We start from the raw sequence: 27,290 nt of genomic DNA on the forward strand, positions 1-27,290 counted from the left end.
GAAAGGCAAGACAATGATGAGAAACGGATGCTTTGTACCCAGTATATGTCATTTGTTAGCTAAATAGAATATATATATAGCCTTGCTGTTGTCTTTACTCATGTTGGTATGATCCTGTTTATGAAGTCTCTCTGCAACACTGCACTAATGAAAAGTTCCTATATAGAGACACCTACATACATATTAACTCAAGCTTCAGATGAGTGCGCTATCAGTATTTATATTAGTACTCTTGTTGAAATGAAATGATTCTCTATTCCCCTCTCCTGTGATCCACTGTTTGCGTGACATGCAGTATCTTGGGAAAAACAGACAGAAATGCAATGTTGAACAGTAGCTAATGGAAATCTGAAACACTGCTAGAATATCAATAAATCCGAGGACGATAGATAACACCATTCAATTAGCTGGTAAGGATGCAATTTGCATTCTGTTGAAAGAGGTGATAGTTTGAGTGCCCCGAGGCAGCTGCCATATAGCGCAGACGGGCCTATGAAAAAAAACAAAAAAAACGGCGGAAACAAGAACCAAAAGAAGAGTTTGAGGAGTCTTGGGCGCTATTCTTTTAATTACTCATCATAATGACTCCATTTAGCTGTTCAATGACCCATTTTATGGCATTGAACAGGCCTGGGAAGCCCTGTGTCCTTGGCAGGAGTGATCCTGCAGCTGCCCCAGCTAGCTGCCCTAGCTAGCCTACACTGCAGAACTGAAAACCCTTCCCTCGACTCAGACCCCTGGGGGAATACAAGGGTCTCTCAAATATTGACATAAAAAACATCACGTCTACATTGGTTTTCACTGTTATTAAACACAACCGTAACTCAATACATTATTTTCCAGAGAAAAAATGTCAACAGAGAAAAAAATATAAACGGACGAGAAGCGCAAAACTCCAGGGGGATTTCAAATGTAAGTAAATGTTGTTTCCTGCACATATTTGTAAAAAATCAATGAAGTAACTAAATGAAGGAAACAAAATGACAAGTTAACAGGAATCACATCACATCTCCTATTAGAGCAGAATCATCCCCTCCCCCCATGTTATCTCAGAGGCTGATGCTCTTCTCGACTCAGACAGTACATGTAGTTTTGACAGGATTCTGACCTATTTGTGATGTAAGTGTTTTTGAGGTGGGGTGGGGGGTGGGGTGCGGGCCGCAGGGGGGAGCAGGAGCCCAGGAGGAGGTGCAGGCCCCATATGGCCTTGGAGAGAGAGAGCAGAAGTTTATGGCACATCACCGGCACACTGACCCTGAGCACTGGAAGGCTGGGCATCAACTCAGTCCGATCTGACTGACTGACTCTGCTCAGCTGCTGACAAGTGCAGAGGGGCACACAGGGGTATGTGGACCAAAATAGCCCTGCTGTGGTCCACTTCAGTTTGAAGCAATTGCTCACAAATCACTGGCATGCACTTTCCTCCAAGATAGTGTTCCATAAAAGAAGCTTTATGTTGCACTGGAAATGCATTCCCTTTGTGTCTGAAATAATATACTAATGTATTCATTATTGAGGACACCCTGGATACCCTGTTTCAATTTGTGATAATGATAGCAATATTACAGGACATTGCTACACGCGATTAGTGAAGTCCTTAGGTATTACAGTCTCAAGTTAATGATGTTCCCCATGAGTATGGGGTTGAATTTCCTAGACCATTAATAAATTATTGCTATGAAGATACTGCACGTAGAACATTCTGTCTGCCAAGATACACAGATTGCATTACAATCTGTTCAATGTCAAATATCACACAAATTATAAAGGCAACGACAGAAAGTAATGGTAATGTCATGGCATTGGTTATTCATGGTTCTGGAATTAAGTTAAGGCCCGGGATTCAAACCACACAAATTACACGCATCACATCGATTTTATATCTTGGATGGAATGTCAACAATATGGATCCCCAATACATTGTTTTGTCTGACTCGATTGTTCTTGTACTAGATTCACTGTGGAAGATGTGTAATAGAAAGATGTTGCTAGTTAGTTGTGAGATAACCATCTGTCCATTCCACTCCCTCGTTCTGTCGACAAGTAAATACAATTAATTTTGTACTAAAGAAGAACATGACAAGGCTGAACAATAGAAAATAAAACTGGGGCTGTTAATGTGGAAATCCAACATTTCCCAATTACACATTTTGTTGTGTATTCCCCTCTATGTTTAATACTTCAAAGCAGTGCAGCATAAAATAGCGATGGTAATTCCATTGTTAACTTAGTATTGCATTGCAACCCTTCTCTGAGGGACCTCAATGTGCTTGGTTAAGGCTGAGACTTTAACGACTGTACAAAGAAAACAACAGAGACGGGATGAGAGATTTCACAATGGAATGGATGGATCCATCTGAAAACAAAAAGAGCACTGGAATTCCCCAAGAATACCATGAATAATAAAAGAACCCCTGGCCAATTAATTGAAAGATCATTTTGAACAGAAAGAAAATGTGGGTTAGTATGTGTATCTTTGCTCTGAAAATATCCTATATTTAATAATGTGTGGTCTGCAGAAAATACAAATACAAAAATGAGATAAAAACTCAAATAATCTTCCAGGTATGAAAAAATGCCATAGGCTCACAAAAGCTTTGTAGAAGAAGAAAATGAATTGCTAAGTACGGTGGATTTTTGTACAAGAGCATAATTCCAAGGGAATATTCCCAAAAGGCAGAGTTGGAGACAAATGCAGCACTACACAGCACAGTAACACACAGTGAAACCATAAGGATGATGTAAGGTTTTACTGCATTTTTAGGATCTAGTCACATAAGCATTTCGCTGCACCTGCTATAACACCTGCTAAACTGTGTACGCGACCAATAAACTTTGATTTGATTTGAGGAGTCTTAAAAGAAAGACCACCATAAGAGAGGGCTGAGGGCTTTGCCTCTTGCGGCTGGCTGTCTTGGAGGTCATTTTAAGAGAAGAAGTATGCAGTCGTGCATTCATGAGTATCCCTATAATTCTTCTCTGTGATGGGCTGAGATGCACACACTGGGATTATGCTTAGGCAATCATCGCGGGGACACCCTATGACAAAGAACAGCCTCCACATGATGGAAACAGAAGCCCCGTTTACACCTGGTTCTAACATGGGTCCTTTGTCCTGATCTTGTCAACATTGTGATTGTGCACACATTTTGTTAAACGGGTATAGATGATTAAAAGACGCATAGTGATCTGATTGTGATCAGATCTTCCTGACTACCTCCGGAGGGATCCATTGTATCTGGATATCAATCAAGTGTAAACAGATCTGGATAGTCAAACCATTTAAATCATCATTATACTGGTTTCTAAAATGGAAATATTTAGACCACACAATTAATCATCAGTTGGATTGAAAAGTGACTATATCTGTGGTGGTGCAATGCAACCAACCTTTCTAAATGCAGTGCATCCAAGCTAATAAAAACAATGGATTCACTCAATTAAGTTAAGTTTGGGTGGAAAAGACTGATTACAGGAAGACCATGTGGATAATATTCAGAGGCAACTATTTGTTTCGTATTTGTTGAATTCTCACTTTGTTGGGCTATGCACAAGATCCAGTAGGAAAGCAGACCCTGTTTTTGTAAACTTGATTTCACATCTGAGTGAGTCAGTCTCTCCGTTAGACCTGGAGGCATGGAAGCGAGGAGCCACACGGTTAGTTCCCACTAGGGAGACTGAGAGAGTAGGACTTTTCTGATGGACCTGCAAACAGCAAGCCACTAGGAAAACAAAACACACCGAAATCCTTGAAATGAACATGCCAAAAATAGATTATACAGTATTATTGTCTACCATCAGGCAATGTATATATTCTCTGGCCCTTCCAAACACATTTCAAACAAAATTGGTTTCCAGATACTTTTACTACAAGTTTACTGGTTCAATATTGAAGGTATATGGCATTATTGTACAAGCATGTGTACTTGGAATGTTAAGATGAGTTGTTATACTGAAAGAAGTGTGAGACCAACACAACGCGTGTCAGATACATTTCTTTAGTCCATGGGGAGCTGGAATCTTCAGGCGATCTCATTGAACCAACCACCAAAATGCTAATAAGCTAAAAACGAATCATAACAACATGCTTATTAACGCACTACCTTAGTTAAAGGAAGGACCTCAGGACACAAGGGAGGAGCACAGTTCAAAGTTTTTTTATTTGATATTTTTGTCAGAAATTTTGGTCAGCTTCACAAACTCATTTTTCAGCTTAATGCTCATGACCAGCTGTAATAGTGAGGTTGACTGACTACTCTAGAAAGGGCTGCATGAGTTGATAGCAGCAGCGAATGTTGGCATCATGCACACTATGTCTTAATTGGACTCTGGAGGTGTAGTGGCGCATTTGTGTAATGTGTACTGTACTGTAACGCCTACATGTTTGCTAATGTTAATCCTCTGACAAACGCCACAATTACAAAAAGAGTGAAACTCTTCAAGTAAACTGTTTTACAATAACATCCCATCATTACTTGATGGCTTTCACCTTTTCCGACCTGTCAGTTGAAATGCTAACGTTCATATAACATTCATGAGCCATCTAAAATGTCATCACGTCATGACTGTATGGACCCCCCCCACCCCCCACCCACTGTCCTATTAGAAGCTCTTCATGTCCAAATATGATGTCTGCTCACTATTCCATTATGGAGAGTTAATGCTTCAATCTGTCAATGTAACAAATGTCGCGCTCAATGTTATAACACCTAAAAGCTGTACACTTAACTCTTGCCCTGTAAAAGAGGGCTATGCAGATCTGTGCAAGGCTGAATTTCAACATCTTTTGTTACATTGACTTTCAAATGGAGTATAGGGACTGGTGGGTGTGAACATGGCTGTTCTGCTCTAAAATCAAAGAGGACTGAATGGTACACTGAGGAATGCTAGGGGAAGCTGTTAAATGACATGCACTCAGGGGGTTTCTGTGTACTTTGCCGGGGGAATTATTCATTTAGTGGCTGATCTTTGCCTCTTTGGGAAGGCTCTGTGTCTGAATAGTAATGTGCTCCTGCGAATGGCCTCATACACACAGATGTGACAAAGAGATGAATGTACTCCCTTGCCTGTTTTTGCTCTCAAGAATCATTCACCAAGAGCATCTTCATAGAGATTTCTAAAAGGCCATAATGACTTTTATACTTAATCAAAACAGGATCTTTTAAGTGGCACAGGCAATAATTTGTTATTATACTGGATATGTAGGGTGGAAAGATTAGCATGACAGTATAACAGCTCGCTGCATGTGTTTTTTACTCTGGGGCTATTATTGCTTTGAGCAGCTTTTCTCCGGGGCGTCAAAAGCTACGGAGAGTTGCATGGAAATCCAGTGTATAATGGTAATCTAGGATTGTTTCTGAGGCACAAAAAGGAAAGTGTGGTAACCCTTAAGACACTAATGGATAGAGGTTATTTTCAGGAATAGAAAGGATTCTTCCAACATTGTGTGCTTTCAGTACAATAAAGACGAAGCTACATGAAGACACCAAGTGACTGATGGATTGGGTATTGTTCGAACATGAACGGTACACTATAAGGTAACACTGTTTGGATAGATCAGTAACATTCCAGCTAACTATCTACTAACCCTGACCCTAGTTCTAACAATAACCTTGACCCTTATCCTAACCCTAAACGTAACACTTACCCTAACACTAACCTTAATCCGTATCCTAACCCTGATTCTAAACCTAACCCTAAACCTAAACGTAAACTTAACATGCAGTTGCTTATCAACAGATATTTTGTTCATAGTGTAGTTTGTTATAAGTGTGACCCGCTATAATTAACAGAAGAGATCAGTGATGAGATGAGCTTTAGAATAGTTGTCATTAAATCTCTTAACCCATCTGTAAACTTCTGAAACACCACAAGTCAACATGCTGACGCAAACAACTGACCTCCTTGTGTGAAGTCTTTTTCAAGTCGGGTTGAAATAATTCTTAGATAATCCAGTGAAACTAGAACACAACACCATGAAACGAGTAGCCTGCTCACTGGTGCCTGATGCATTTTTCATCACAATACAGCAGCCTGAAGAACATCTATTTTTAACCAGCTCTTGGTATTCAGTTATTAATGAAACATATCAAGTAACACATCATATTTATGTATCTGTTTCCATGTGGAAGATTTCATTTCCTTTGTAACCCCTGCTACAGGGCTGGAGTACTGTAGCGGGCTAATCAGGAAACAGAAAACAAAAGTGAGGCTAATTAACAGTCCTCGCGGGGTACACTTTCGTTGAGGGATACAGCTGAGCCTGCTACCTGGATCACAACCAAGAACGTCGATAACCGACACTTCTCACTGAAATGTATATTCAAGTAAATGTTATAAGGAAGTCAGGTGGGAACAGATTTGTTAACAAAACTCTGGAGGCACAACAGAAATATGTCCAAGATCTCATCCAGAGAATATCAGCAAAACATCAAAACAGTTAGGGGTAGATCATCTCATGATATGGCCCAAGCTTGAAATTAGAGTGAGAAGGCCTGCAGTGCCTCCTGGTCTCTCAACAACTCTCCCTGCCAGAAAAAGATGGAGATAACTATTGTCATCAGTGCCATTAGTGGGTTTGGACTCGGTGGAATTCTGGGGACATTGAGCAGGATCACTGGAGCACTGCAGAGCATCACAGTGCTGAGTCATAAAGTTCCTCTCTCTGTCTGAGAAGAATATTAATCAGAGTAAGTTGGACATATTCAAAATGTACTATTCTAGACTTGGAGAACAACTAGCGAATCCAAAATGAACTCCTGGTGACATTGGCCTGCAGATGTATTGTGTCAGACCGCACAATACCACAGAATAATGAGCTACAGCACCATGGAAACAAATATCTTCTCATTTACACATGTATAATAAATGCCTCCCTTTTGTGTGAAATTAAGTTATGCATGTAGATCTGAATGAAGGATGTGGCCTGTAAAGGGTAAACAGGAATGATATTCCATGAGGATACTGTGTAGTGAGCCCCCCATTAAGGCCAGTTGCACACAAATTGATGGAAGCAGAGCACTGTGAGGTGTAAGTCTCCGCACCCTGTGCTGCATGTTGATGTCCTTCACATTTTCAGCAAGCTTGAGGCATGACGCTGGAACAAATAACATTGTCCTCTCCAAATGCATAAACAAAACAATTGCAGATTGCAAATGACTTGAAGAGCGTTAACTAGTGGTGTGCCTGTGGCTTGACTGAATTGTATTGTAGTGAACGATGCGAGAGGTTTGTACATTCCTTCTGGACAATCCACAATGAAGAAATGACCCAGGCTGTCTTTCCCCTATTTCACCTAACTCCTTTAAAGTATCGAGTTGAAGGTAAGGACGTGCAATGTTGAGGGTGGCTGACTGTAGGGCTGCACCAATCATTAGGGCTGTGTTGAACTAGCCCAATGCACACATCCAGTACTCTCTACAGGAGGAATGGTAGCGGGCCAAGTGTTCTGCTCCTGCTTCAGGAGTTTGTTTAACAAGCTTATGTTACGAGACACCATCTCCTAGCTGCTTTACGGAACAGAGAGAAGTGCCCTGTACTTTAAACACATCCTTGTCCAATGCTCCAAAGCAATCTGTGAATGTTAACAGTCATCCAGCCATCCGGCCAAGCCCTCCCACACTGTTAATGTATGCCCATTCAAATATTCAACATTGATAAAACTAAAAGTGGAAAATCAATTTGCTGCTTCTGATTCCATTATGAGCATGTTATCATTCAGAGCACACTGGGCTTCTGCTGCAATGTGGCCCACTGAAGCTTCTGGAAATCACTCACCACCACGACATCCTACTTGCCAGGTTAGGGCACTTTGTTCTGGCTGCAGTATGAGCTCAATAAATAACCACACAATAACCTGGATCTTTCACAAGAGCTGGGTGGCCAATGTCAATAGCCTTGCACATATTGCTGGACCAATTCTTGACACTATTTTAGCCTTGAGAGCATTCGTTTTTGCAGAAAATCACACACTAGGTTCTCTAAAACGATGAGCCTCTTGGATTCTCTAAGTGATCAAACACAAATGGATTCTTAAATCAAGAAACGGACAAATTGTAATAAAATTGTCCCGCAGCTGATTTTTTTCAGTTTACTTCAAGAGTGCTCAATAGTGGAAAGATTCAGTAGCTAAGTGTTTGCACTCTAAGCATTACACGTCTTCATATTAATGACTGTTGTCACAGTTGATTTTTTAAAGGGCCTGAGAGAGCTGGTAATGTGCCTTTGGGTCTGATAAAGCCACAGTGTCGACGTCTACTGTAGTTTAGAATCCAGAGCATCTCAGTGCAAAAACATGTTCCAAACACAGCTGTGGTCTAGCATTCTATAGCTCACACCATACAGGTTTGATGCAATAATTAGAAAATATCAAGACTGTATTTTCTAAGATTTGTGGACCTCTTTAAACAGTTGCTTGACATGTTAACCATCCTTAATAACCCTAGCCTATTTAATTATGCTTGATACAAGGGGTAGATGCCATTCAACTATTAAGATGCAGAAACTCATTTTCTTAAATTTAATTGAATGATAATTATGCCAAATTAAAGTAAATTGCACATTCTCAGCTATTTTAGAGGACACAAAACAAAATGGGACACGAAACAATCTTCCTATATCTTTTGGGTCAATGTCATGTATCTAGAATGATTCTGAAGCATGATGGAATTGCACATAAGTGCTTACAAAGGAAAACATTATGCATTCAATTATTAGTTTCAAATAATAATATTGGCTCACTCAAAGCTTGAGCCCAATGATCCAGTCTTGATTTTTTATACATTTTTTAACACTGCTGCAAGACACTCCACAAGTGACTTGTGACTCGGCAAATTCACGCAATTCTTTGTTTGCTTGTTGTTGCCACACCTCCCTGCCCCCCTGCCTGCTCCAGGGCTCTGTGTTGTATTGTGTTCATGTGCCTGAAGCGTGAGGACTTCATTAGAGAGACACTCTGAGAGCCTGCTGAGGCTTAGCCCAGACTGGGACTCCTGCCATGTCAATCAAACAGCAGCACAAGGGGACAGAGCCGTTTACAATCTCCAAGCAAAGAAACACCAGTCAATGCCCCAAAATAGATTGATGAGCTCGCCTTTCAACGGTGCAACATGTATTGCACCTGGAGTGCAGACAAGGAGTAGCTACAGATTGGAGTAATTGGCAAAAACATGTCCACAAGCTGTGCTCTGTACCAGCATCTCCAGCATCCTTCATTTTCAGTGGACTGCTGTTTGTTAGCCCGCAGTAACAGAAAGGTTCGACTAATTACCATAGACAAGTAAACGACTACAATTTACAAGAGGTGAAGCTAAACCCTCAAGCCCAAATGCTTTGTTTCCTATGCACCACTACTATTACTGTAGCTGCCTCTGGTGCACAGTACAGTAGTGTTACTGCCTCTGGTGTACAGTACAGTAGTGTTACTGCCTCTGGTGTACAGTACAGTAGTGTTACTGCCTCTGGTGTACAGTACAGTAGTGTTACTGCCTCTGGTGTACAGTACAGTAGTGTTACTGCCTCTGGTGTAGAGTACAGTAGTGTTACTGCCTCTGGTGTAGAGTACAGCAGCGTTACTGCCTCTGGTGTACAGTAGCATTACTGCCTCTGGTGTACAGTACAGTAGTGTTACTGAATCTGGTGTACAGTAGCATTACTGCCTCTGGTGTACAGTACAGTAGCATTACTGCCTCTGGTGTACAGTACAGTAGTGTTACTGAATCTGGTGTACAGTAGCATTACTGCCTCTGGTGTACAGTACAGTAGCGTTACTGCCTCTGGTGTACAGTACAGTAGTGTTACAGAATCTGGTGTACAGTACAGTAGTGTTACAGAATCTGGTGTACAGTAGCATTACTGCCTCTGGTGTACGTAGCGTTACTGCCTCTGGTGTACAGTACAGTAGTGTTACAGAATCTGGTGTACAGTAGCGTTACTGCCTCTGGTGTACAGTACAGTAGTGTTACAGAATCTGGTGTACAGTACAGTAGTGTTACAGAATCTGGTGTACAGTAGCATTACTGCCTCTGGTGTACGTAGCGTTACTGCCTCTGGTGTACAGTACAGTAGTGTTACAGAATCTGGTGTACAGTAGCGTTACTGCCTCTGGTGTACGTAGCGTTACTGCCTCTGGTGTACAGTACAGTAGCGTTACAGAATCTGGTGTACAGTAGCGTTACTGCCTCTGGTGTACGTAGCGTTACTGCCTCTGGTGTACAGTACAGTAGTGTTACAGAATCTGGTGTACAGTAGCGTTACTGCCTCTGGTGTACAGTACAGTAGTGTTACAGAATCTGGTGTACAGTACAGTAGTGTTACAGAATCTGGTGTACAGTAGCATTACTGCCTCTGGTGTACGTAGCGTTACTGCCTCTGGTGTACAGTACAGTAGTGTTACAGAATCTGGTGTACAGTAGCGTTACTGCCTCTGGTGTACAGTACAGTAGTGTTACAGAATCTGGTGTACAGTACAGTAGTGTTACAGAATCTGGTGTACAGTAGCATTACTGCCTCTGGTGTACGTAGCGTTACTGCCTCTGGTGTACAGTACAGTAGTGTTATAGAATCTGGTGTACAGTAGCGTTACTGCCTCTGGTGTACAGTACAGTAGCGATACTGCCTCTGGTGTACAGTAGTGTTACTGCCTCTGGTGTAGAGTACAGTAGTGTTACTGCCTCTGGTGTACAGTAGTGTTACTGCCTCTGGAGTACAGTCCAGCAGAGTTAATGCCTCTGTATTTATTTGAAATCACACCTATTGCTTGAAAGCTGCTCTCTGACCGATATACAGTACCAGTCAAAAGTTTTAGAACACCTACTCATTCAAGGGTTTTGCTTTATTTTTACTATTTTCTACATTGTAGAATAATAGTGAAGACATCAAAACTATGAAATAACACATATGGAATCATGTAGTAACCAAAAAAGTGTTAAACAAATAAAAATATATTTTATATTTCAGATTCTTCAAAGTAGCCACCCTTTGCCTTGATGACAGCTTTGCACACTCTTGGCATTCTCTCAACCTGCTTCATGAGGTAGTCACCTGGGGCTGGATTCGTAAGAAGGAAAAAATTGGAAGTTCATAAGATAGTTCGGAAATGCAATTCCTGAAAATGTTCTTAGGAATTCGTAGTTTTCTTAGGAACTTTGTAAATATATTTTTTAAGAACTTCGTAAATATCTTCTTATGTGGCATTGACATTAGTGACGTGCTTGAAATCAATAAATAAGCCGATGTGACAGGGATGATCGGATTTGGTTATTTTGTTATTTTTCACACATTATAGCAGACTAGCTATATCAAAATCAAAAATGGGTAACCAAGAAAAGAGATTGAAGTGATGGTGAAGGAAATAGCAGCCAGGAAAAGGTTGCTGTTGGGGAGACTTGATAAAAGTTATTCTTTGCAAATTGACGAGATAGCGCTAGCTATTTAACACTTCTAGAATATTGTAATATATTGTTAATTACTAGCTAGCTAGATAATGCGTGTTTAATTTGGATTCTTACTGTATTTAAATATCCGGTAGCCAACTGTGTCTGTGGTGCAAGAAAACGTTCATGGTTACAAAAGTATCCATTCGTCTCAAGACAAGGGTTTAGCTGTCCTAAAGTTAAGTACATTTCCAAGAAGAAATCCTAAAACATTATTTTCAAGAATCCCATTTCTTCTTCAGGTTTTTCTTAGGAAGAAACTTAGGAAAAACCTTAAGAACATTTTCAATTATTTTATTGAGGAATAGCAACTTTGCTTTACTTTCTTCTTAAGTCTATAGTTAAGGAAGAAATGGCAGTTAAGAAAAAATGTATTCTTAAGAAGGTTTTGTGAATCTGGCCCCTGGAATGCATTTTAATTAACAGGTGTGCCTTGTTAAAAGTTAATTTGTGGAATTTCTTTTCCTTCTTAATGAATTTGAGCCAATCAGTTGTGTTGTGACAAGGTACAGTAGGGGTGGTATACAGAAGAGAGCCTTATTTGGTAAAAGACCAATCCATATTATGGCAAGAACAGCTCAAATAAGCAAAGAGAAACAACAGTCCATTATTACTTTAAGACATGAACGTCAGTCAATTCGGAAAATTTCAAGAACTTTGAAAGTTTCTTCAAGTGCAGTTGCAAAAACCATCAAGCGCTATGATGAAACTGGCTCTCATGAGGATCGCCACAGGAAAGGAAGACCCAGAGTTACCTCTGCTGCAGAGGATAAGTTCACAGAGTGAACTGAACCTCAAATTGCAGCCCAAATAAATGCTTCACAGAGTTCAAGTAACAGACACATCTCAACATCAACTGTTCAGAGGAGACTGTGTGAATCAGGCCTTCATGGTCGAATTGTTGCAAAGAAACCACTAATAAAGGACACCAATAAGAAGAAGAGACTTGCTTTGGTCAAGAAACACGAGCAATGGACATTAGACCAGTGGAAATCTGTCCTTTGGTCTGATGAATAAATGTGGGATTTTTGGTTACATCCGCCGTGTCTTTGTGAGACGCAGAGTAGGTGATCGGATGATCTCCGCATGTGTGGTTCCCACAGTTAAGCATAGAGGAGGAGGTGGGATGGTGTGCGATGCTTTGCTGGTGACACTGTCTATGATTTTATTAGAATTCAAGGCACACTTAACCAGCTTGGCTACCACAGCATTCTGCAGTGATGCGCCATCCCATCTTGTTTGCACTTAGTGGGACTATGTGTTTTTCAACAGGACAATGACCCAAAACATACCTCCAGGCTGTGTAAGGGCTATTTGACCAAGAATGAGAGTGATGGAGAGCAGCATCAGATGACCTGGCCTCCACAATCACCCGACCTTAACCCAATTGAGGTGGTTTGGGATGAGTTGGACCGCAGAGTGAAGGAAAAGCAGCCAACAAGTGCTCAGCATATGTGGGAACTCCTTCAAGACTGTTGGAAAATCATTCCTCATGAAGCAGTTTGAGAGAATGCCAAGAGTGTGCAAATCTTTCATTAAGGCAAAGGGTGGCTACTTTGAAGAATCTCAAATATAAAATATATTTTGATTTGTTTAACACTTTTTTGGTTACTACATGATTCCACATGTGTTATTTCATAGTTTTGATGTCTTCACTATTACTCTACAATGTAGAAAATAGTAAAAATAAAGAAAAACCATTGAATGAGTAGCTGTGTCCAAACTTTTGACTGGTACTGTATATATCTTTCTCTTTTCTATTATTCCAGTGCTAATGGACTGGAAACACTATTAGCACTAGTGGCACACTACTCTACCAGCTAAACATTCTAACAGTACGTGCCTGAGTGACATGGTGCTTAATATGGTTATATAAGCACTTAGTAGTAGTAATACTGTTTCTATGCTGATAACCAGAAGAGCAGTCCATTAACACCCATATCTCCTCACCACCATTCAACAGCCATGGGCTATATTAAAGAACCAAGATGTGCTGCCTTAGGCAATCACACACACTCGACATAATGCCATTTCCCTCCGTATTAACTGAGGTTTTAAGGTTCTAGCTTTTAAGGACACGTCCACATTATCTAGGGAAGTCTTGACCACGCCTTTCTATGCCATAAAGGTACCATACCTTCTGAACCGAGAGGTGGATTCATCGAAATGTAATAAGTGCCTGAGTATAAAGTAGACTCAGATTCACAGTTCACATGGTTACCACATGAGCCTACGTCAGAAAATGAATAATTCAACCGAAGTAAGTAACATGAAATGGAACTTAAAAGGTATTTGTCCTTGCTTTTGGGTAATTCAAATGTTTTCCTTTGAAACAATTGCATTATTCATGGAAACCTTTGAAAATCATGGCAGAAATTGTGTGCACCTGAGAGAGTAACGTGTTGCATATACTGTAGCACTGTTCTGAGGATGGGATGCGAGAGATTTGCCTCCAACACTCTTACCTAGACAACCATCAGGGTACTGATGGGACATTGGTACGTTGCTACACAGGATGACTTTCCTTTCTGCAAACGACTGTGTGCAAAACAAGCCTACCGTAGCTTCCAGGGACACACTCTAGAGGACCATGGTGGCACCATTTTCATTATGGACCATTATGGCGGCAATTAGCCTAGAGGTAAGAGAGGCGAGCCAGCAGCCGGAGGGTTTGCAGTTCGAATCCCGGGTCTGCCCTTTACGTGTCAGTGGAGATGTGGCTCTGCTAATGTGACTGTACATCAGGCTTATGAACCGTACTAATGCCATTGGGGCAAAAACAACTGTAATGTTACACTAGCAGCACTGTACATGTAGCTCCCCCTGCACTGCTCCTACACAATGCTGCTGTTAGGAGGCTTTCATACACATGAGACAGATCTTGCACAGTCAGAGAAAACTGTGTATTGTACAGTTGAAGTCGGAAGTTTACATACACCCTAGCCAAATACATTTAAACTCAGTTTTTCACAATTCCTGACATTTAATCCTAGTAAGAATTCCCTGTTTTAGGTCAGTTAGGATCACCACTTTATTTTAAGAATGTGAAATGTCAGAATAATAGAAGAGAGAATGATTTATTTCAGCTTTTATTTCTTTCATCACTTTCCCAGTGGGTCAGAAGTTTACATACACTCAATTAGTATTTGGTAGCATTGCCTTTAAATTGTTGAACTTCTTATGACTTGAATCCCGTTAGCGGATGGATATGACGACAGCCAGTGAAAGTGCACGGCGGCAAATTCAAAACAACAAAAATCTCATAATTAAAATTTCTCAAACATACAAGTATTATACACCATTTTAAAGATAAGATTCTCCTTAATCTAACCACAGTGTCCGATTTCAAATAGGCTTTACGGCGAAAGCAAAACATTAGATTATGTTAGGACAGCACCTAAACAAGAAAAACCACACAGCCATTTTCCAAGCAAGGAGAGCTGTCACAAAAACCAGAAATACAACTAAAATGAATTACTAACCTTTGATGATCTTCATCAGATGACACTCCCAGGACTCAATGTAACAAAATACATGTATGTTTTGTTCGATAAAGTTCATATTTATATCCATAAACCCCATTTTACATTGGCGCGTGACGTTCAGAAAATGTATTCCCACCAAAACTACCGGTGAATGAGCACATCAATTTACAAAAATACTCATCATAAATGTTGATAAACTTTACAACAGTTATTGAAAATAATTATAGATATTCTACTCCTTAATGCAACCGCTGTGTCATATTTTTAAAAAGCTTTACGGCGAAAGCACATTTTTCAATATTCTGAGTACAGAGCTCAGCCATCAAAGCAAGCTATACAGTTACCCTCCAAGTTCTGGAGTCAACTAAACTCAGAATTAGTATTATAAATCTTCCCTTACCTTTGCTGATCTTCATCGGAATGCACTCCCAGGACTCCCACTTCCACAAGAAATGTTATTTTTGTTCGAAATACTCCATATTTATGTCCAAATACCTCCGTTTTGTTCACACGTTCAGATCACTATCCAAAGGCATAACGCGTGAGCGTAAAACCAGAGACAAAAAGTCAAATAGTTCCATTACCATTCGTAGAAACATGTCAAACGATGTTTACAATCAATCCTTAGGGTCTTTTTAACATAAAACGTTGATAATATTCCAACCGGACAACAGCGTATTCATTACAGTAGAAAAAGAAGGAGCGGCGTTCCAAGCGTGCCTGCGCAGTAAACAACTCACTGCTCCCAGGCAATCCACTGATTGACTGAGCTCCTATTCTCTGCCCATTAACAGTAGATGGATGAAACAAGTTTCTAAAGACTGTTGACAGCCAATGGAAGCCTTAGGAAGTGCAAAATGACCTAACACTGTAGCTTGAACAGGGATTAGATAGAAAATCTAGATAAAGTCACTTCCTGGTTGGATTTTTTCTCAGGTTTTTGCCTGCCATATGAGTTCTGTTATACTCACAGACATCATTCAAACAGTTTTAGAAACTTCAGAGTGTTTTCTATCCAAATACTAATAATATGTATATCTTAGTTTCTGGGAGTGAGTAGCAGGCAATTTACTCTGGGCACGTCAGTCATCCAAGTGACTCAATACTGCCACCATCCATAAAAACGTTTCAGGTAGCCTTCCACAAGCTTCCCACAATAAGTTGGGTGAATTTTGGCCCATTCCTCCTGACAGAGCTAGTGTAACTGAGTCAGGTTTGTAGGGCTCCTTGCTCACACATGCTTTTTCAGTTCTGCCCACACATTTTCTATAGGATTGAGTTCAGGGCTTTGCGATGGCCACTCCAATACCTTGACTTTGTTGTCCTTAAGCCATTTTGCAACAACTTTTGAAGTATGCTTGGGGTCATTGTCCATTTAGAAGACCCATTTGTGACCAAGCTTTAACTTCCTGACTGATGTCTTGACATGTTGCTTCAATATATCCACATAATTTTCCTCCCTCATGATGCAATCTATGTTGTGAAGTGCACCAGTCCCTCCTGCAGCAAAGCACCCTCACGACATGATGCTGCCACCCCCATGCTTCACGGTTGGGATGGTGTCCTTCGGCTTGCAAGCCTCCAAACATAACAATGGCGATTATGGCCAAACAGTTCTATTTATGTTTCATCAGACCAGAGGGCATTTCTCCAAAAAGTACGATCTTTGTCCCCATGTGCAGTTGCAAACCGTAGTCTGGCTTTTTTATGGTGGTTTGGGAGCAGTGGCTTCTTCCTTGCTGAGCGGCCTTTCAGGTTATGTCGATATAGGACTCGTTTTACTGTGGATATAGATACTTTTGTACCTGTTTCCTCCAGTATCTTCACAAGGTCCTTTGTTGTTGTTCTGGGATTGATTTGCACTTTTCGCACCAAAGTACGATCTCTAGGAGACAGAACGCGTCTCCTTCCTGAGCGGTATGACGGCTGCGTGGTCCCATGGTGTTTATACTTGCGTACTATTGTTTGTACAGATGAACGTAGTACCTTCAGGCGTTTGGAAATTGCTCCCAAGGATGAACCAGACTTGTGGAGGTATACAATTTTTTTTCTGAGGTCTTGGCTGATTTCTTTTGATTTTCCCATGATGTCAAGCAAAAAGGCACTGAGTTTGAAAGTAGGCCTTGAAATACATCCGCAGGTACACCTCCAATTGACTCAAATGATGTAAATTAGCCTATCAGAAGCTTCTAAAGCCATGACTTCATTTTCTGGAATTTTCCAAGCTGTTTAAAGGCACAGTCAACTTAGTGTATGTAAACTTCTGACCCACTGGAATTTTGATACAGTGAATTAAGGGAAATAATCTGTCTGTTAACAATTGTTGGAAAAATGACTTGTGTCATGCAGAAAGTAGATGTCCTAACCGACTTGCCAAAACTATAGTTTGTTAACAAGAAATTTGTGGAGTGGTTGAAAAACAAGTTTTAATGACTCCAACCTAAGTGTATGTAAACTTCTGACTTCAACTGTAGATGAATGTTTGCAAATTCAATCAACTTTCTACATAATATCAAAAGTTTGGGATTATAAGGTTCTATCTGCATTTTTGTAAAAAATGTGTAATTGACGTAGCCTTGTTCTGTTCATTGTTCTCTACCTATAGAGTACTGTAAATACTGTACCCCAATTCATGTGAAGTTCAAAATAATTCTAGATCAAAATTGCTGATACCTTTCAAACCAATGAGGGTTCGAAAATGTTAAAGCCAATTATCTAAGAATTCTCTTTTATGAACATTATAGTCTCAAGCTCTCAATATGTTAATGCAACGTGAATACTTTGATAACGTTCAAATAACAAGGGAGCTGTGTTGATTCAAAGGGGGTAACCTTTAATGGATTAGAAAAGTTCAGTTAGAGAAGAGATGTCTACTTCCCTTTCCGCCAGACAGAAAACAAGAGTGCACCATTCCCTGACACACACATCAATCTGTAATGTAATGCGTGTGGTGGGCATTTTACTGTTTGTCTTTAAAACGCCTCATTTGGTGGAAGCTTGACAGTGATTTGTCACTGTGCTGGCACGGGGAAACATAGTGCCAACCTCATTAGAACAATGATTCCATGAGGATGCTCTGTCCTGTAGGAGCCAGCAGAATGCACGATCCACAGGCCCACAAATGGCTTGCGTCCCTAATGACTGCCCATTTGGTGTCTTTCATTTAATTATTTCTCCCATGTCTGCAATCAGTAAATAAGCCTGAAATTTACCCAACCCAGATAATAATGTGAACTAAATATCCCCTTGAAGATATTTTTATTGGTTGTTTGCTTTAGCTCCGAGCCCCCGAGAGTAAATTTCAGGGAATGGAATGTTTGACCTTTTCCAAGCTGGAACAATAAAGGCCTGACGACTTGTTCCAGATTGTTCTTATTTCAGCTATCTCACAGCACAGCTAATTAACAATAGACAGAGAATAAGCTTCCACTGCGCTTTTATAATCTCTCTGTAAACATGGTCCAGTCACAACACTTTTAGTACTCTCCTTTGATGTTCTGACGCGTGCCATTGATCTGTATTATGACGCAGCCTATCCTGTTAACAGAAAGACAATTTACACGAGGGAAAAGGAACACAACGTGAGACGCAATGTGGGAAAGGCAAGTCTGAACAAATTGTTGAGGGAAGAGGACAGCCTTTTGGTTTCACAAACAACTACAAAGCAGATCTTTCCTTTCTGTCTAGAGAGAAATACATCCTCACTACTCAAGCTGACATTACTTTTTTAAATGTGTTATTATTATTCAGAATTATTCTGTGCTACAATTTAATTACAGGCAAAACGGTATTGAATGCTATAGTCATGTAAATTTACCAGTACTTTGTCTTTTATTTAAATGTTTTTACACATCTCTAAAGTGGTGTGGAAATGCTTTTACTGTAAATTGACCTTGTACATGGTGTTTTAACTGAACCCTTGCTTGTACATACAGGTGAGAAGTGTTTGACAGGTAAGCTTTAGGAAGCAGTGAGTAGCACAGCTTGTCCTGGTGAACTGTATCTCCACACTCTCCGTGCCTCTCCTTCAGCTCTCCTGCCACTGGGTTCCATTAAGCAGCTGAGACGTGACAGCAAATTATCCCGGTACGTCACCTCCCTGATCCACGCTGGCTGACACACGTCCATCACTCTAATGTGTTAAAGGAGCACCGCGGAGAATGAGAGCCCAGAGATGGACGTCGTCCTCTCTCCCCTCTCCCCTCTGCCTTGAGTTATGATTGACTGAGCCTTCTTTTGGAAAGGTACTATAACAGTCTGTCAGTAGAGCAGTAGTCTGTTTTTGTTCTCTCTCTCCCACGCCTTCTCTTTCTTACTCTGCCTTAGCTCTTCCTCTGTGCAAAATTCAGTGTGGATCCAAAGTTGCCCCAAACCAGCATAAGTATCTTGTTATCTCTGCATGCAGGTCAGAGTTTCACCTCTGGAACTCACAAATCCGATCAAATTCTCAGTGTGACAAATGTACCTTTCAGTCTGAGAATACGTTTTCTCTAGGCCTCGGGGAAGAGGGATCTGCTTAACACATTATCCCCAGATGAAAATGTCATATTGTTTGACTGATAACCATGAGTCGCTCACAAATGAGTCAGACTCCTGAACATGAATAGCTAGTCGTTTTGCACCTCACTGTTGAGGTGCTGCTAGTGATACGACTACGCTTAGATGTCTTCATTTGGCTGACTGAATTCAGATAATGTAACAGGAATTCAGATCTTGAATTCTAGAGCGGTATGGTTAAAAATTGGGGTTAAAAGAAAGTGATCCGGTAAAGGTGAGACAAAATGTCATAGCGAAGCTACAGTCTATGAATATGTTTAACATGCATTTGAGCAGAGCAGATGACCATTTTCATTGTATTATACTGTGAAGAATCCCTGAGGGCTGTGGGAAAGGCATGTTGTGTTTGCGCCCTAATGTTGAATGGAGACCTCAAGATAACAACTAAAATAGTTAAAGGAACCATGCAAATGTGTTTATACTGAACATTGAAATATAAAATACAATATAATTTAGTAGACCAATATATATATATATATATATATATATATATATATATATATATATATATATATATATATAATATGTATTGGATTACCTGACAATTTCCAGGAAAATAATGGAGAGGAAAGAATTACCATTGAAAGCAATCCCAGTGTAATTTGAATACTGCTCACTTGGTTTGAACAGTCTTGCGCTTTATCCAACTCTGTGCCAACACGACATGCTGAGAACCTAATTTACGATGCTCTGTAGGAAATGGAGAGGCATTAGCCAATGCAGCCTCTTGACCACTTCAAGGAGCCAAAGTGAAGGTTAGACGCAGGGCGGTGGCCGTTTGAGGGAAATGTGTCCTGTATAATATTACTTCTGTGTACTACTCCCTAAATTCCTGGACAGTTGGTTGAGGCACCAGCCTTCAGAGGGATCTTGGGAAATCTAAGATCAATGGACAGTACTGGGGGGAGGGATCTGCTCAAGGCACTGTAGACTGTGATAATGTCAGCTTGCAGTAGAGAGGGCCCCAAGTCCTGTTCTCCAGTCCCACCATGATCTCCTTTTCCTCCTGAACTTTAATACTTACAGCTAAGCATGACAAATAACGGATTAGAGTGGATTAGAGTCAGACAAACATGAAAAGAGACATATGTTCTGAACCTCCTTCTAACCTAGATGTATGTGCATGCAAAGGGGAGATAAACCTAGTGTGCGTGTGGCACGTGTGTGTTCTGTCCGGAGCAGTTTTATGTGGGCATGTGTGAGTTGTTATAACTCTGGATGTGGCAGAAATCAATTTAAAAAAGATAATTGTATATTTCCGGAGGGAGGAGAGGCAATAAAAGGATGAGTCTACATCATTGTGCAGAAATGGTGTTAATGAGGACGATGATCATCTGTAAATGAATCCAATTAAGGGAGTGTTATTCTCAGACCTCATGAATCTACAGAGTTATTCATTTGGGGACAGTTTGTCACCCAGGGAATGACAATGAAAAGTTGTTGACCATCACCATCCAGTGCTAATGAACTCCTATCTGAGCCAGACAGTTAAATGGAGAGAGAGAGAGGGAGAGATAGAGGGAGTTAGCTGTCCAGCAATGTTCCTTCCCCCTGGAAGGTATAGGCCGTGTGGGCATAATGGAGCCAGTCGATGGGATTACCTGGGGGATTAGGAATGATAAACACAATAACAAAATGGCTTGACGAGGATACTATCATTCAACTGTGCTGTGTTTGAATCCAGTTGATAAAGGCTCTAAGAGTCCGTCTGCAGAATGTTAAGGGGCTGAGTCACACCCAGACAGACAGACAGACAGACAGACAGACAGACAGACAGACAGACAGACAGACAGACAGACAGACAGACAGACAGACAGACAGACAGACAGACAGACAGACAGACAGACAGACAGACAGACAGAGACAAGAAGTCATGGCAAAGCAAGAGGCCACTGGAGTCTGCTGATTTGAAAGGAGAAGACGGCAGGATAGGAATAATGATGTAACATCGAATCAACCTTTGCACACCATTTTAACTTGACACTCAATTCAGGTTAGATACAAGACTAGTGTTTCATATAGAGCTAAAATGACTGTTTCCTGAAAAATGACCATGAACTGTGATATTTTGCTACCGGCTAAACACTTACATTTGGACTTTGCACTTCAATGCTAATTGACCATTTTCAATTGAGCTATTTGACCCTTTTCAAACCAATATCATGTACGAAACGAGCTAGACGTCTGCATCTGCATGGTAAAAAGGCACACTTTAGAATTCCCTGCCAACATATTGTATCTACCATTCTACGAGAGAGAGAGAGAGAGAGAGAGAGAAAGAGAGAGAGAGGGAGAGAGAGAGAGAGAGCATGAGAGGTGTGGAAAGTAAAGGTGAGGACGAATGAAAAGTGACAAGTGAGGTAAAAGAGGGGAGGGGAGATAAGAATAACTGAAAATAAGAAGTGAAAGATAAGGTGAGAGGAGATGAGGATTGGGGCAGAGTGGAGACATGAACAGATGAGTGTGTGCGGTGGAGAGATTGGCTGTGTGTGGCTGCAGGATATTAGCGCTGGGGGACCAACAGCAGAGCAAACAGACCTCACATCACATTCTCAAGGAGGGTCAACAAGGGGCATCACAAACAGCGCGGCGGGAGATTATCTTAATTCTGAAGGCAAGAAAATCCAGGATACCGTCCATGCTGACTCCCTCTAATCGATGCCGACAGGCAATTCAGACGAGTGCATGGGAGAGCTTACAGCTTGCAGCTAGCCTCAGCAGAGCATTCGTAGACGTAGAGCCCCCCTCACACTCATTCAAGTTCCGCCACGGCAATTCATTCAGGAGTACTTTGCGCCTCTATTATAGACCACAATGGGTAGCATTATGTAATATATAATAACCACATGAGTGGACATTAAGGGTACTAACAATATGGGAGAATAAAATCTCCACCACTAAACTCTGAACATTCACAGGAAGTTGTTTGTCTATAACAGGAGTATTCAACTCTTACCCTATGAGGTCTGGAGCTTGCTGGTTTTCTGTTCTACCTGATAATGAATTATCCATACCTGGTGTCCCAGGTCTAAATCAGTGTCTGATTAAAGGGAAACAATGAAAAAACACAGTGGAACTGGCTTCGAGGTCCAGAGTTAGGTTTGAGGGGTATATAACAATTGACTCTGCCAAAGCTCTGCAGGGTTCTCAGCTGCCTTCCAAATGTTCCAACGTAATGTTGTGACTGTCACTGTAGCGTCTATCATGATGTCTACTGACAATAGGCCCTAGAACTCCTTAGTTGCTCCTAAGGACGGTATAATTGTTACATTCACGATGTAGAATCATACGCTACATCAGCTGTATTAAACCAGTGCAAATAACACAGTGTACAGAATGAGTCAAGGCCAGAATTGTACACTAACAGCTTAACCGATTGGAATGAGCACATCTCTAAATAGGGGCCACAACAAATGGAGGAAAATGGAGGACGGGTTACTAGGGGAGGTTGTTGCCGGAGTATATCCTGAGGGCATTAGAGAGAGAAAAGAGGCCCAGCCTAGCTGGTGTTTCACGGCTGTCACTGGCACTGCTCCAGGGTTGTGAGAGAGACACCGTTATGTAATTCCACAAGAGCCTCTTTCTATGATACTTGGCTATTGCTTTTCAGTACAGTCCTATGTACCTGTGCTGCCAATTCACCAAAAATGCCTGCATCAAAAAAACATCAGGCCAGAGACCATCGTTTTGTTAATGTGTTTGAGAAGCCGGATGAAGCCAAGAGTGTTAGGATTTTAACATTCACATCACAGGTAGAGCAATAGACAGACTAGGGCTCCATATTTGGAAGTCAAACCACAAAATACTCAAGGACGTACATTGTTTAACACCTAACAAAAAAAAACGCTTCATAGATTGTCTTTGTTCTAAACACACAGGTATTCAAAAAAAATATCCACAAAAAAGAAAAGAATGTTGTCTCAAAAGGCTGAGATTCTGATGCTGTCAGACAGTAAATGAAACATCTCAGGAAATATATAAACACCCAGGAGATTTGGATAAGTAAGCATTTTGGCACACAAGAAAAATGTCTGCTGATCATGAAAATAGCATATGTATGTTGGTGCATCATGCCGCACAACTTTGTCTCCCCAACAAAAAAAAGACATGTTTTCATCCTCATATGAGATAGAAAGACTACCCCACAGAATTAGGAATTAGATAGGATCTCTATTGACTGCCCCATGCAGTTTTAAGGACATGAATATCTCATGTTTGTGAATGTGCAGCGAGAGTGACACATTTCACCCCCTATGGCTGTGTATCTAAAGAGACTGGATTCATTCATATCTTTCAAAGTAATATTTTCAAGCTCTTACTTGGTAATACATAATGAAATTAACACAGGTGGACATGAAATGACACAAACCATTGTCAAACCATACAAATCTAGGACAGTGTCACCTGCAACCAGACAAACAAAAACAAGGATGTTGTGCATGGTATGAACACAAACAGTCTGCTAGGTGGAGAAATAACAAAGAAAAGGACAGTAGCCCCCATGACTGTAGTAGTTCCATTACAGCCCCAGGGCTCACAGTCTGGACGTCTCACCTACATTCTTAGAAGAAAAAAAATGCTGTCTAGAACCTAAGAGGGTTCTTCGGCTGTCCCCATAGGAGAACCCATTGAAGAACCCTTTTTGGTTTAGGCTAGAACTATTTTGAGTTCCATGTAGAACATTTCACACAGAGGGTTCTACATGGAACACAAAAGAGTTCTACCTGGAACCAAAAAGGGTTATCCTATGGGGAGAGCCGAATAACAATTTTTTCTCAACCCGGCACAGCCAGAAGAGGACTGGCCACCCCTCAGAGCCTGGTTCCTCTCTAGGTTTCTTCCTAGGTTCCTGCTTTTCTAGGGAGTTTTTCCTAGCCACCGTGCTTCTACATCTGCATTGCTTGCTGTTTGGGGTTTTAGGCTGGGTTTCTGTATAGCACTTTGTGACATCGGCTGATGTAAAAAGGGCTTTATTAATACATTTCATTGATTGATTGATAGATAGATTTTTTTCTAAGAGTGTAGTCCACACACACTTAAACCCACTGACTTTGCCACTTCTACCCGGAGAGACCATGACGCACAAATACGCATGAAAAGCTTTCAAGTCCCACTATTTTCTGCCGAAGTAAATAGACTGACGCACTCATGTTTCATTTTGAATGAAAGAGAACGTTGCTCTGCACACCTCACACTGTGTGTGAGGAAAAGCACAGCGCCATCCCTCTTTAACAGTGATTAAATAAAAGATGAATGTGTCACATGACACGCCTTTGCTCATTTCTGTTGGACAGGTTCACGGCCAACGAAGTTGACATGAGGAGTATTCGAAGTGGAAAGGTAGGTATGCTCAAAGCAACGTGTGTCTACAGTATGTCTCCTCGCAGTAGAGAGACTGCAGGTGAAGGCCTATAGGTTCTTGATCCTGTGGAAACGAGTCGGAGAGCAGAGCCTGTTGCATATTTAACCACCATAGCTGCTCCTCCATTGGTCATGCAGTTCACTATTCGGCATGCCTTCGGGATTCAGATATGCTCTTAGCAAGCTGAGACCAGCAGTATACTATAAATACTGAGGCACTGCTATCTCTCCCTGGTAGACCCAGCCATGTCTCAGCACAGCTGATAATGCTGGAGCTCCCTAAACAGGCAGGGTAATGAGAAGCGAAAGCCCAAAACCGGCCTAATTAAAAGTAAAAAGGCATGGGCACGTAACACCCAGGATAAGCGTTTAGCCGTGAACATCAGATTAGACAGTATCTAAGGATACAGCTGTTGAGCTTAAATCTCAGAAATAACAGGGGCCAAAGCCAAGCATCGGCCGTGGTTTACTTTCTTCTGGCCTGCAGGATGAAACAGGTTCCAGTGTTTGGGGTGTGGATAATGTGGCTTTCCATGGTGGTCAGAAGGGATTACAGTTGATAATCAGCTCCAGATCTTAAAGGAGTATCAAAGATAATTAATTGGATTTTCAGCCTTTTTCTATGGTGTGATTAATGTGTCAACTTAATTTATGCATTACAGACCACTTTAGATGCCCTTATTTACTTCTGTGTTTCTAGGGATGTGTTAACACTCTTATTACTGGAAAGAAGTAATGGAAAACATACCTCACATTACGTAATTGATACTGTTGTGGATAAATAAATAATACTACTTGATGATTAATTCAAAGATCAAACATCCTTTAATCTGGTAATATTTAAGTGAATTAAATTAGAAAATGCAATCAGACATGGTTAATTATGATCCAGGAATGTGATTATGGTGTGCAGTTGTTAACCTACAACATGGCCATTGGGTTACTGGTCGTGGCTACAAAGAGTAAAGGTTCAGTCCAGTCACTGCAATAATACTAATAAGGAAACAGGAAACTGCAGGGGGGGCAGTTTAATTTAAGAAGGCTGATTCTAACACAGATGTGGATTCCCAATGGATTTGGTTTCATAAATGTAACTTTTAACTTGCATTCTCATTCTCAATCGTGCCCTGAGAACGAACAATTTACAAATCAACATGATAATTCAATAAAACAGGAAAAAAAGAAGAAACTACAAAATACAACAGATACACTACATTTCAACAACACAAATAAATTATTCCAATCAACCAAAATGCTCGCAAACCACAGTGAATTCATTCCTCGTTCTAAACGACACTATTGGCAACAGGGATTGAAGATGTAATGAGGATTGTAGGTTGGTAACCTAGGTTGGTAGAGACATGAGGGACCTCGAGAGTTAACCAACCCTGTCAGTGGGTTTGGTGCCTCGAAGTTTTCTACTTTAACAGAGAAGTGACATATTTTAGAAGCGTTTGCAGCAGAGCTTTGTAAACAAAATGGGAGAAATGAAGTGATCTACAGGAATTTAGAGAGGTCCAGCTGACCTTTTGATAAAGGATGCAGTGATGAGTACTAAACCTGTCACCTGTGATAAGCACGCTATGGTACACTGTATCCAAGGGTTTTAGAGTAGTGGCTGCTGATTTCTGATAAGTGGTGTCACCATAATCAAGAGCTGGCAGGAAGGTTGCCTGTACAACCTGCTTCCTTCTGTTAGAGAGAGGCGTGATCTATTTCTATAAATCGCAGCTTCTTAACTAGCTCATCCGTATGTTTTTAAATGTCAAAAAGCCTAGATATTTATAGGCATAAATGTGTAAACCATCTGAAATATTTCTCTGAGAATTAGATAGCATCATACATTCAGTTTTTTCCGCATTAAGTGCCAATTTTAAATCAGCAAGGTCTTTCTTCCAGGCAGCAAAATCAGATTGCAGGTCTAACATAGCCTGGTCAGCAGTAGGGGCAATAACGTACATAACAGTGTCATCTGCATACAGGTGAATATTGCTTGTTTTTGCAGTTAGACCAATATTATTTATATACAGTAGAGGACAGGTCCCAAAATCAACCCCTGCAGGACACCTTTATTACTATCGAGGTAACTTGACACCATCGGAAAGCACACATTGTGTACTGTCTGACAGATAGTTCCCAAACCACTTGCAAGACACATGGTTGAGGCCCATTTCAGACAACCTTTGAATGAGTGGGGATGGTCGACAGTATCAAAGGCCTTAGATAGGTCTATAAATGTGGCAGCATAGTGATTCCTATGAAATAAGAAATTGAACACAGAATCTAAGACAAGCATAGCTGCTTCAATGGCACTATGTCCAGGTCTAAAACCAGACTGGTGTACATTAATTAAGAATATCATTTGAAGTTCAAAAAGTTCTTAGCTGAGAGTTTACGAGTGAATTCTAATATTTTTGCAAGGCAAAATAGTTTAGAAATCTATCTCCATGTCCCC

General features: G+C 40.8%; 1 protein-coding gene across 2 annotated transcripts in view; it reads right to left on the bottom strand.

The window, feature by feature from the left end:
* LOC115171156 (protein ELFN1-like) overlaps nucleotides 1–27,290 on the bottom strand; it is an 83,173-nt gene that overhangs the window by 40,597 nt on the left and 15,286 nt on the right. The window lies entirely within an intron of this gene.

The sequence above is a fragment of the Salmo trutta genome, chromosome 32, assembly GCF_901001165.1.
Source record: "Salmo trutta chromosome 32, fSalTru1.1, whole genome shotgun sequence".
Classification (NCBI taxonomy): domain Eukaryota; kingdom Metazoa; phylum Chordata; class Actinopteri; order Salmoniformes; family Salmonidae; genus Salmo; species Salmo trutta.